The sequence below is a fragment of the Ranitomeya variabilis genome, chromosome 3, assembly GCF_051348905.1.
Source record: "Ranitomeya variabilis isolate aRanVar5 chromosome 3, aRanVar5.hap1, whole genome shotgun sequence".
Classification (NCBI taxonomy): domain Eukaryota; kingdom Metazoa; phylum Chordata; class Amphibia; order Anura; family Dendrobatidae; genus Ranitomeya; species Ranitomeya variabilis.
In genome coordinates this window covers 648,521,435-648,533,271 of record NC_135234.1, presented here as the reverse complement: position 1 = coordinate 648,533,271, position 11,837 = coordinate 648,521,435, and positions in this window count along the sequence as shown.

The window sequence follows — 11,837 nt, the reverse complement described above, 5'->3', positions numbered from 1 at the left end:
AAGAGAGGTTGTACACACAGTGTAACACCACTGAGCAGCAGCACAAGCACCACAAGTGGCGAAAGAGTTGTCAGAAGAGCCGAGTCAGAAACTGGCATTCTAAGGGATGCTATGCTGGAGTATCTGAAGAGGAATAACCTCATGACCCAGTATCAGCACGGGTTTACTAGGGACCGTTCATGTCAGACTAATTTGATCAGCTTCTATGAAGAGGTAAGTTCAGGACTGGACCAAGGGAACCCAGTGGACGTAGTATATATGGACTTTTCCAAAGCTTTTGATACGGTGCCACACAAAAGGTTGTTACATAAAATGAGAGTAATGGGGATAGGGGAAAATATGTGTAAGTGGGTTGAGAGCTGGCTCAGGGATAGGAAACAAAGGGTGGTTATTAATGGAGCACACTCGGACTGGGTCACGGTTAGCAGTGGGGTACCACAGGGGTCAGTATTGGGCCCTCTTCTTTTTAACATATTTATTAATGACCTTGTAGGGGGCATTCAGAGTAGAATTTCAATATTTGCAGATGACACTAAACTCTGCAGGGTAATCAATACAGGGGAGGACAATTTTATATTACAGGATGATTTATGTAAACTAGAAGCTTGGGCTGATAAATGGCAAATGAGCTTTAATGGGGATAAATGTAAGGTCATGCACTTGGGTAGAAGTAATAAGATGTATAACTATGTGCTTAATTCTAAAACTCTGGGCAAAACCGTCAATGAAAAAGACCTGGGTGTATGGGTGGATGACAAACTCATATTCAGTGGCCAGTGTCAGGCAGCTGCTACAAAGGCAAATAAAATAATGGGATGTATTAAAAGAGGCATAGATGCTCATGAGGAGAACATAATTTTACCTCTATACAAGTCACTAGTTCGACCACACTTAGAATACTGTGCACAGTTCTGGTCTCCGGTGTATAAGAAAGACATAGCTGAACTGGAGCGGGTGCAGAGAAGAGCGACCAAGGTTATTAGAGGACTGAGGGGTCTGCAATACCAAGATAGGTTATTACACTTGGGGCTATTTAGTTTGGAAAAATGAAGACTAAGGGGTGATCTTATGTTAATGTATAAATATATGAGGGGACAGTACAAAGACCTTTCTGATGATCTTTTTAATCATAGACCTGAGACAGGGACAAGGGGGCATCCTCTACGTCTGGAGGAAAGAAGGTTTAAGCATAATAACAGACGCGGATTCTTTACTGTAAGAGCAGTGAGACTATGGAACTCTCTGCCGTATGATGTTGTAATGAGTGATTCATTAATTAAATTTAAGAGGGGACTGGATACCTTTCTGGAAAAGTATAATGTTACAGGGTATATACACTAGATTCCTTAATAAGGCGTTGATCCAGGGAACTAGTCTGATTGCCGTATGTGGAGTCGGGAAGGAATTTTTTTCCCCATGGTGGAGTTACTCTTTGCCACATGGGGTTTTTTTGCCTTCCCCTGGATCAACATGTTAGGGCATGTTAGGTTAGGCTATGGGTTGAACTAGATGGACTTACAGTCTTCCTTCAACCTTAATAACTATGTAACTATGTAACTATGTAACTGTCAGTAAAAAAAAGTACCAGAGGTTACAGCAATACACGTGGTCAAATGCAAGCCAGAAATCAAAGCAAGACGGGAGCAGATGTAACCGAGACGAGAGACAGTAAAACAGGTCAGAAGCCAAGCCGGGTCACAAACAAGGGGTCCAAGAACAGGGAGCAAACATTAAGACAAAGTGGAAAGGGAACAGAGTACATGGGAAGAGGACAAACACGGTATCAAGGAGTAAGCTGCTCTAGCCTGGAAACATGAACTATCACTGACACAGATTAAACCTACAAATAATCAGGAAGCATATGCCAAATAATTTAAGAAAATACAAAAAATCTTTATTAAATACAGAAAAACATACATAAATTAAAAGAATTAATCAGTGGGTAAACACCAAATGGATTTGCAAGCACAGGATATTTAATATCTAGGTATATATATGAGTGATTATTTTTCTTTTAGATAAATTAGTCTCTCATGGTTATTAAAAGGAAAATGGAATCAAAATTAATTCATTTATGAGGAATAATTATCATATTCAGTTAGTGCTTAAAAAATTCGACGTATAAGCAAAAAACTTTCCAATCGATGATGTATCCTTATACTAATAGACCCTTCAACAGTATAAGTAAAAAATAGTATTGGAAAGCTACAAATGCAGCGCCATGTGTTAGTGTGTCTAGAGGGACTCTAACCCCGTGTCCTTGGGTAGAGTCCTGTGACCAAACGCTACCACACATTCTGCGGTATTGCGGCTCTGTGAGTTAACAGAATTCGCCTCTGTACATACTGTGTGACGTTAGCCCGGTTGTGTTTTTCTATAATACCGCCATATAGTGTCTGCCATTACCGAGCAGCAGCAATATCTCTACACGGTGGACCACGGGCTGCGAACGCACCTTATTACTTCCTTTATATTATTTGGTGCATTCCGCCAGCCCTAACAAATTGTATTACCTGCATACCTGCAGATACGGGTAAAGCAGTAATGAAAGTATGACGGACAAGTATGAGGGGTCTAAAATCGTGCACACACACTACAGACAGGCAGCTACATACTCTCAAATATCCTGATGCACCCCAGACCACCAGAAACATTGGGTAAGGAGATCTGTGGTGGCTTTATTACCAGGAAGTCCTGCCAAGACCAAATCATGATGTTCCTTTAAAACTTTAATATGAAGATTCACAGGTATGAACAGTTTACCTAAAGGACAGGAAGCAGGGGCATCCCCCTTCAGCTCTGCAACCTCTTTCTCAAGGTCAGAACTTATGGCAACAATAACTATCCATTTCTGTAGTATAGGAAGCAGTTCACAATTTTCTCCACTCCCAGGAAAACAATGGGATAAGGCATCCGCCTTTATGTTCTTATTCCTCAGCCTATACATCACAAAAAAATTTCATATGGTGAAGAACAATGACCACCTTGCCTGTCTGGACGTCAGACGTTTAGTAGATTGTAAATAGATTCTAAATATAATTTTTTTTTTGATCAGTGATTACCATGACCATATGAACTGCCCATTGCAAAAAATGACACCACTCTTCAAATGCCTAGTTAATTGCCAAGACTTCTGTTATGGACTGACCTGGGTTGCAGTAGTAGTATTGCAACCACTAGAAGCAGCACTGGCAGGTAGCGTAGTCAAGAATAATCAATGAGTCGGTACACAAGAGCAGCAATGTAGTTTAACGGAGCAGCAGGTCTCATAGTCAGGAATAGCCAGGGGTCGGAATGTAAAAGGGTACAGAAAATGATTCACATCCCTACCCCCTTGAAGTAGAGTATAATGTTTTACTGCTGTGTATATATATCATTCTGCTATGTGTTATGTATGTAAGTAAAGATAGGGTATGTGTAGTACCCCGAATCGGACACTAGATGGGGCACATTAGTGTACATTGTTATTTAGGAGGAGCTAGCCATGGTTAAGAGGAGAAGTCTTCCTGTTGTAAGGGAGTGGGGGCCCGGGGGCCCATGTGGGGTGGATAGCTCCGCAACGTTAAAGCAAAGTACCCAGCCATTCAGAGTCTGGATGGACAGAAGCTCAGCTGAAGCAGCCACGTGACAGCAGTGTGGAGCAGAAGTGAGAGTAGAGGTCCTAAACAGTACGGGGACGCAGGTCACTCATCATGTGGCAGATCATCGCATGGGCTGATGCCCTCAGATCCGGTACAAAATGGATGAGGGAACCCCCAAGCGTAGTGAGTCTGGACAGGGAGGACACTGCATTACCGCAAGAAGTGGTACGACCCCGGCACATATTCAAGGACATAGAAAGAAGTGCAGGGAAAGTATAGAATGTGGACTATATGGAACTCTATGCTGATGCTGTACCAGAAAATGATGTGCTGCAAACAGAGGAAAGTAAAGTTTTACGATATAAGTTTGAAATGGACTCTGTCTGTTTATATGCAACAATGCCGGCAGCAAAACTTCAGCCAGCCCGATGAAACCCTGACGGTGCAGAAGGTGAAGCAGAAGGTATGCTGCAGAGGGGACATTATATGCATGTGACTGGAGACCAGGGCTCATTAAAGCACATACTTTCAGCCACAACTACGGCCCTGGCCCTCCGTCACAGGTACAAGGAAGCAGTAGTATAATCTTAGAATGAAGAAGCAATTGAAAGGAAGCTTGACTAAAGGCTGGTAGCTCAATAATCTCACAAGGAAGGAAGTACAATGCCAGGTTTAAGTAGGGTGTTCAGTCAGGGTGGAGCCCATCAAGTACTCATGGTGGAGACAATCAGTAACAACACAGGTATGTGTGTCTGGGTTCAGAGATCTGAATAGCTCAGAGGGAAAAGCTGCCACTTGGTACACAAGAGCTGCTGCATTCGAATCCTGACAACTTCCCTGTTACCAATATTATAGTTTTAGAGGTGAGTATATAAAGGAGAGAGGAATGGCCAATACTGAACAGCTGAAGTCAATCAAGCAGGAATGCTTCAGAGGCTCTAAGCTGAACAGTTTAACCCATGCACTGCTAACAGAAACCTCTACCGTTTACCGTCAAGGAGAAGTGCTTCTAGTCAGTGCAGGAGTATGTGAAATCACACGTTGCGGTTTTCCAGCCCCTCTTGTAAACCCATGACACTACCATTGTACAGCATCCTATCTCTTTTTATAACAGTATGTAAACGTCTGGGAAGTGAGGAGACCAATTGCTGGAGTTTTGAGAGAGTAATGTTGTCCCATTCCCATCTGTTGTAGGATTCTTCCTGCTCCACAGTCCGGGTCTTTGCCAGATTTTTATTTTCATAGTGCGCTAAATGTTTTCTATTGGTGAAAGGTTTGGACTGCAGGCCGCCAGTTCATCACTTGAACTCTTCTTCCGAGAAGCCATGCTGTTGTGATGGATGCAGTATATGGTTTAGCCTTGTCTTGTTGAAATATGTAAGGCCTTCCTTCAAATAAACATTGTCTGGATCGGAGCACATGTTGTTGTAAAACCTCTATATAAAGCTCAGCATTGATAGTGCCTTTCAAGATGTGAAAGTTGTCCATGCAATAGGCACTAATGCAACCCCCATACAGAGATGCAGGATTTGAACTGTGTACTAATAACAAGCTGGATCGTCCCTCTTTTGATTCTGCAGGACATGACGTCCATGGTTACCATTAAGAACTTCAAATTTTGATTTATCTGACCATAGAACACTTTTCCATTTTGCCTCAGTCCATTTTGAATTGGCTTTGGCCTAGAGATAACAGAAGCGTTAATGGATTCTGTTGATATGTGGCTTCTTCTTTGCTTAATAGAACTTTCACATGCATTTGTGGATTGTACAGCGAACGGTGTTGACAGACAATAATTACAATAATTTCTGGATATATTCCTGTGCCCATGAAGTGATTTGCATGACCAAATCATGACTGTTATTGATGCAATATTGCCTGAAAGCCAATAGATCACGAGTATGCAATATTGACAAGCAACCTTGTTCCTTATGCACATGGATGTCTCCACAGTCTCTGAATCTTTTCACATTTTGTACTGTAAATGGTGAGATATTCAAAGCATTTGCAACTTTACTTTGATGAAATATTTTCTGAAATTGTTCCACGATTTTTAAGTGGAGTGCACACTCTAACATGCCCTTTCTATTGCCAGTCATGTGCCTTTGTTGAAAAATTACCCTCTGCCTGTTTTTCATTTTTACCACCAAAAAGAATTTGTCACCCCAAAAATCATATGGTTATTGCCCCCCTGGCTAAAAACATCTGCCCCCAGCCACCCCAGAAAAGGCACATCTGTAAGATGCGCCTATTCTGGCACTTAGCCACTCTCTTCCCACTCCCGTGTAGCGGTGGGATATGGAGTAATAAGGGGTTAATATTACCTTGCTATTTTAAGGTGACATTAAGCCAGGTTAATAATGGAGAGATGTCAATAAGACACCTCTCCATTATTAATCCAATATTAGTAAAGGGTTAAAAATACACACACACACCCGACCTCTGCCGTACTAATACTGCGGAGGCCGGGTCCAATGCTTTGATGTGGGCTCCGGCACTAAGCCCACCTCAAAGCCGGGACATGTCAGCTGTTTTGAACAGCTGACACATGCCCGCAATAGCGGCGGGTGAAATCGCGATTCACCCACTGCTATTAACCAGTTAAATGCCGCTGTCAAACGCTGACAGCGGCATTTACCCGTGCGGCCGGAAATGATCGCGTCGCAGACCCCCGTCACATGATCCGGGGTCGGCAAAGCATCAGGATGGTAACCATAGAGGTCCTTGAGACCTCTATGGTTACTGATGCCAGCCTGCTGTGAGTGCCCCCCTGTGGTCGGCGCTTATAGCAAGCCTGCATTTCAGCTGCATAGCAGGGATCTGATGATCGCTGCTATGTAGCAGAGCCGTTCGCGTTGTGCCAGCCTCTAGCCTCCCATCGAGGCTATTGAAGCATGGTAAAAGTTAAAAAAAATGTTTTAAAAAATATGAAAAAAATAAAAAAAATATAAAAGTTTGAATCACCCCCCTTTCGCCACATCCAAAATAAAACAATAAAAAAAAATCAAACCTACACATATTTGGTATCGGCGGGTTAAGAATCGCCCGATCTATCAATAAAAAAAAGCATTAACCTGATCGCTAAACGGTGCAGCGAGAAAAAAATTTGAAAAACCAGAATTACGTTTTTTTGGTCACCACGACATTGCATTAAAATGTAATAACGGGCGATAAAAAGAACCTATCTGCACCAAAGTGGTATCATTAAAAATGCCAGCTCGGCACGCAAAAATAAGCCCCCACCTGACCCCAGATCACGAAAAATGAAGACGCTACGGGTAACGAAAAATTGCGCAATTTCTATTTTTTTTTTTTTTTTTAGCAAAGTTTGGAATTTTTTTTTACCACTTAGATAAATCGTAACCTAGTCATGTTTGGTGTCAATGAACTCGTAATTACTTGGAGAATGAAAATGGCAGGTCAATTTTAGCATTTAGTGAACCTAGCAAAAAAGCCGAACAAAAAACGTGTGGGATTGCACTTTTTTTGCAATTTCACCGCACTTGGAATTTTTTTCCCGTTTTCTAGTACACGACATGCTAAAACCATTGATGTAGTTGAAAAGTGCAACTTGTCCTGCAAAAAACAAGCCCTCACATAGCCATTTTGACGGAAAAATAAAAAAGTTATGGCTCTGGGAAGGAGGGGAGCGAAAAATAAGAACGCAAAAACGGAAAAGGGCAAGGTCGTGAAGGGGTTAAGAATAAAGTATTTTAATGAAATAAATAAACACATAGGGTTTTATTATCTTTATTGTATGCTCAATCCAACTGAAGACCCTCATTCTCCTGTAATAGAAGGAAAATAAAAAAGCAACACTATCCCATACTGTCCGCCGTACAGTCATGTCCCACGCTGTAAATCCATCTGAAGGGGTTATATACATTTACAACCAGGAGCCTGTTAATGTAGCCGCTCCTTGCTGTAAAAGATGGGGGAATGAATGGAATGCAAGGAACGGAGCTTCGTTGACTTGCGGTACCATCTCCGTAGCTGCACCCCCTGGTGGCATAAACTCATTTGAACTGTAGCAGGAGAAAATATTCAGAAAAGTTCCCACTCCACTCGGCAGGTTAAATACGGCCGAGAAATATACAGCTGATGGAAGCTGCCCCATAGAGACACATTGGTCCGAGTGCAATGCGTTGTTTTTGCACCTCTCCCCCGTCCGTATTTCTCTCTAAAGCGACCCTGGCCATTTTTTTATAAACTTGAAACATACATTGCAAAGACAGAAGTCTGACAAAAAAATATACTAATCATACAAACTCACAATATTATTATTATTTTCAGGAACATGGAATTAGTTTTATTGGAATCAATAATAGTAATAAAATTAACATTTAATGATATCCAATAAAGAATAATACTCAACAAATGACTACATGGCAAATGTTAATCTTTTTGTGAAATTTATAATCAATGGCCCAATTTTGCTACTTCAGGCTAATGATGAAATGCAATCGGATGTGCCAAATTCATTATCGCTACCATATGCCACCACAAAAAAATGCACTCTGGTTAAGGACTGTAGTACATTGCTATTGAATATTATTCACTTTTTTTGTGTAAATTCTGATGAAATATTCGGCCGTACTTAGCACCTCCTGCTTCTGGCTAAGCTCTGCCCACCTTTCCAAAAGTAACATAGTAACATAGTTATTAAGGTTGAAGGAAGACTTTAAGTCCATCTAGTTCAACCCATAGCCTAACTGTTATGATCCGGTGACTTTGGAGGCGCATGAACTTTCTCTGGAGTAGGTGGAAACTGTACTGACCGCAAAACCTGAACTAACACCGCAACTAGAAGTAGCCGTGGGGTGTGCCTAACAATCCCTAGACACCTCGACACAGCCAGAGGACTAAATACCCCTATAGATGGAAATAGGAATACTACCTTGCCTCAGAGCAGAACCCCAAAGGATAGGCAGCCTCCCACGAATATTGACTGTGAGTAGGAGAGGAAAGACACACGCAGGCAGAAAACAGGATTCAGCAAAAGAGGCCACTCTAGCTAAATAGGGAAAGATAGGACAGAATACTAAGCGGTCAGTATTAAAACCCTTCCAAAAATATCCACAGCAGATAATACAAAAAGTTCCACAATCTAACTAAAGACATGGAATGTATATCTGCCACTCCAGAGAATCCAACAAGACTGAGAAAATACTGACACAATCTAAGCTGGACAAAAAAAACACTGAATAGCACAGAATTATTAAGCACACAGCATGTGTGCCACAGAAACAAAACCAGACACTAGTGTTGAGCATTCAGATACCGCAAGTATCGGGTATCGGCCGATATTTGCTGTATCGGAATTCCGATACCGAGATCCGATATTTTTGTGGTATCGGGTATCGGTATCGAAACAACATTAATGTGTAAAATAAAGAATTAAAATAAAAAATATTGCTATACTCACCTCTTCGACGCAGCCTGGACCTCACCGAGGGAACCGGCAGCGTTCTTTGCTTAAAATGCGCGCTTTTCCTTCCTTCCGTGACGTCACGGCTTCTGAGTGGTCGCGTGCCGCCCATGTGGCCGCGACGCGACCAATCACAGCAAGCCGTGACGTAATCCAGTCCCCTCTTAAATTTAAGTAATGAATCACTCATTACAAAATCATACGGCAGAGTTCCATAGTCTCACTGCTCTTACAGTAAAGAATCCGCGTCTGTTATTATGCTTAAACCTTCTTTCCTCCAGACGTAGAGGATGCCCCCTTGTCCCGGTCTCAGGTCTATGATTAAAAATATCATCAGAAAGGTCTTTGTACTGTCCCCTCATATATTGAAACATTAAAATAAGATCACCCCTTAGCCTTCGTTTTTCCAAACTAAATAGCCCCCAGTGTAATAATCTATCTTGGTATTGCAGACCCCCCAGTCCTCTAATAACCTTGGTCGCTCTTCTCTGCACCCGCTCCAGTTCAGCTATGTCTTTCTTATACACCGGAGACCAGAACTGTGCACAGTATTCTAAGTGTGGTCGCACTAGTGACTTGTATAGAGGTAAAATTATGTTCTCCTCTGCTCTGGTCCATTCTGGAAGCGAGCTTAGTAAAGATGAAAGACAGGCAGAGAAAGAGGAGAAGCTGTGTAATGCAAAGCCAGAGGTAAATGCTGACAAGGAAAGAGAGGAGACAGGGACAGAGAAGAAATTGTGTATTGTAAGGCCTGCTGTCAATGCTGAAGAGAACCATTACGTGCCCGTTTCTAGTAAAGTTCATTGTTCAAGCGTTCAACGGGACAGTGACTCTGCTTATTCTCCTTCAGCTGAGGAAAAGTGCAGATCTTTAAAGCAAGCCCCGAGAGGAAAGGAGCAGCAGGTATGCTAACTGGAAGTCGTGGAGTGTATGTGAGGGGAGGCCAGGGTGTGATGGAGCAGAAGTTCTCAGCTACGACTACCCACCTGGCCCACCCTTATACCTGCACTGTCGTAGCCATGGGCTGCACAGATTGATCTCCTGGTATTCATCAGGAAAAAGGTGTCAGTGCAGATGCATGTGTAGATTAAGATCTCAGCTAAATTTTAAATAAGGAATATGATATAGCTGTTTTGAACAGCTGACATGTGCCCACAATAGCGGCGGGTGAAATCGCGATTCGCCCACCGCTATTAACTAGTTAAATGCCACTGTCAAACGCTGACAGCGGCATTTAACCGGCGCTTCCGGCCGGGCAGCCAGAAATGATCGCATCGCCGACCCCTGTCACATGATCGGGGGTCAGGGATGCTTCTGCAGAGTAACCATAGAGGTCCTTGAGACCTCTATGGTTACTGATCCCTGACAGCTGTGAGCTCCACCCTGTGGTCGGCGCCCATAGCACACCTGCAATTCTGCTGCATAGCAGAGATCTGATGATCGCTGCTATGTAGCAGAGATGATCGCGTTGTGCCAACTTCTAGCCTCCCATGGAGGCTATTGAAGCATGGCAAAAGTAAAAGAAAAAGTGAAAAAAAGTGAAAAAAAAAAATATATAAAAGTTTAAATCACCCCCCTTTTGCCCCATTCAAAATAAATCAATAAAAAAAAAATCAAACCTACACATATTTGGTATCACCGCGTTCGGAATCGCCCGATCTATCAATAAAAAAAGCATTAACCTGATCGCTAAACAGCGTAGTGAGAAAAAAATTTGAAACGCCAGAATTACGGGGTTTTTTTGTCGCCGCGACATTGCATTAAAATGCAATAACGGGCGATGAAAAGAACGTATCTGCACCAAAAGGGTATAACTAAAAATGCCAGCTCTGCACGCAAAAAATAAGCCCTCACCCAACCCCAGATCACGAAAAATGGAGACGCTACGGGTATCGGAATATGGCGCAATTTTTTTTTTATTATTTTTTTTTAGCAACGTGTGGAATTTTTTTTCACCACTTAGATAAAAAAAATAACCTAGACATGTTAGGTGTCTATGAACTCGTAATGACCTGGAGAATCATAATGGCATGTCAGTTTTAGCATTTAGTGAACCTAGCAAAAAAGCCAAGCAAAAAACAAGTGTGTGATTGCACTTTTTTTGCAATTTCACCGCACTTGGAATTTTTTTCCCGTTTTCTAGTACACGACATGCTAAAACCAATGATGTCATTCAAAAGTACATCTTGTCCTGCAAAAAATAAGCCCTCACATGGCCATATTGATGGAAAAATATAAAAGTTATGCCTCTGGGAAGGAGGGGAGCGAAAAACGAACACGGAAAAACGGAAAATCCCAAGGTCATGAATGGGTTAATATGCATAACCTGTTGACAAGTTCTCTTTAACAATGGACTGCCCTGAAATCCTATCATTATGGGCTGATACATGTCATGTCTGCTGCTCTGAATAGGATATTCACTGAGTGCAGGCTGCTGCATATGATGTTTGAATATGCAGGGTGCTCATGGGAAATTGGAATTCTCTGCTTTCCTGCAGCGTTAATAATGGAATTGCTTGTCCTCCTATAGGAGGCAATAGAGTTCTAGTCCTCTTCTTCACTGGAGACAATTTGCATATTTTCCAGAGGAGCATTTCGGCATAAATGTCTCCTCACCTTGGCATGTCAGGCTTGACATGTCACTTCTCCGCTAGGAGAAATGTTACCCCTTGGATCCCGGTCAGACGCCTCTCCCCCAGCCAAACCAGATCTCACACTTTGCACTGACGAGCAGCAGAACCCAGGTGCACGGTGTCTGCAAATTGAGATTCTGGTTTTGGCTTTTATCCTAAGTCATGTGACCAGTCTCGTTAGAGAGTTGATGTTAA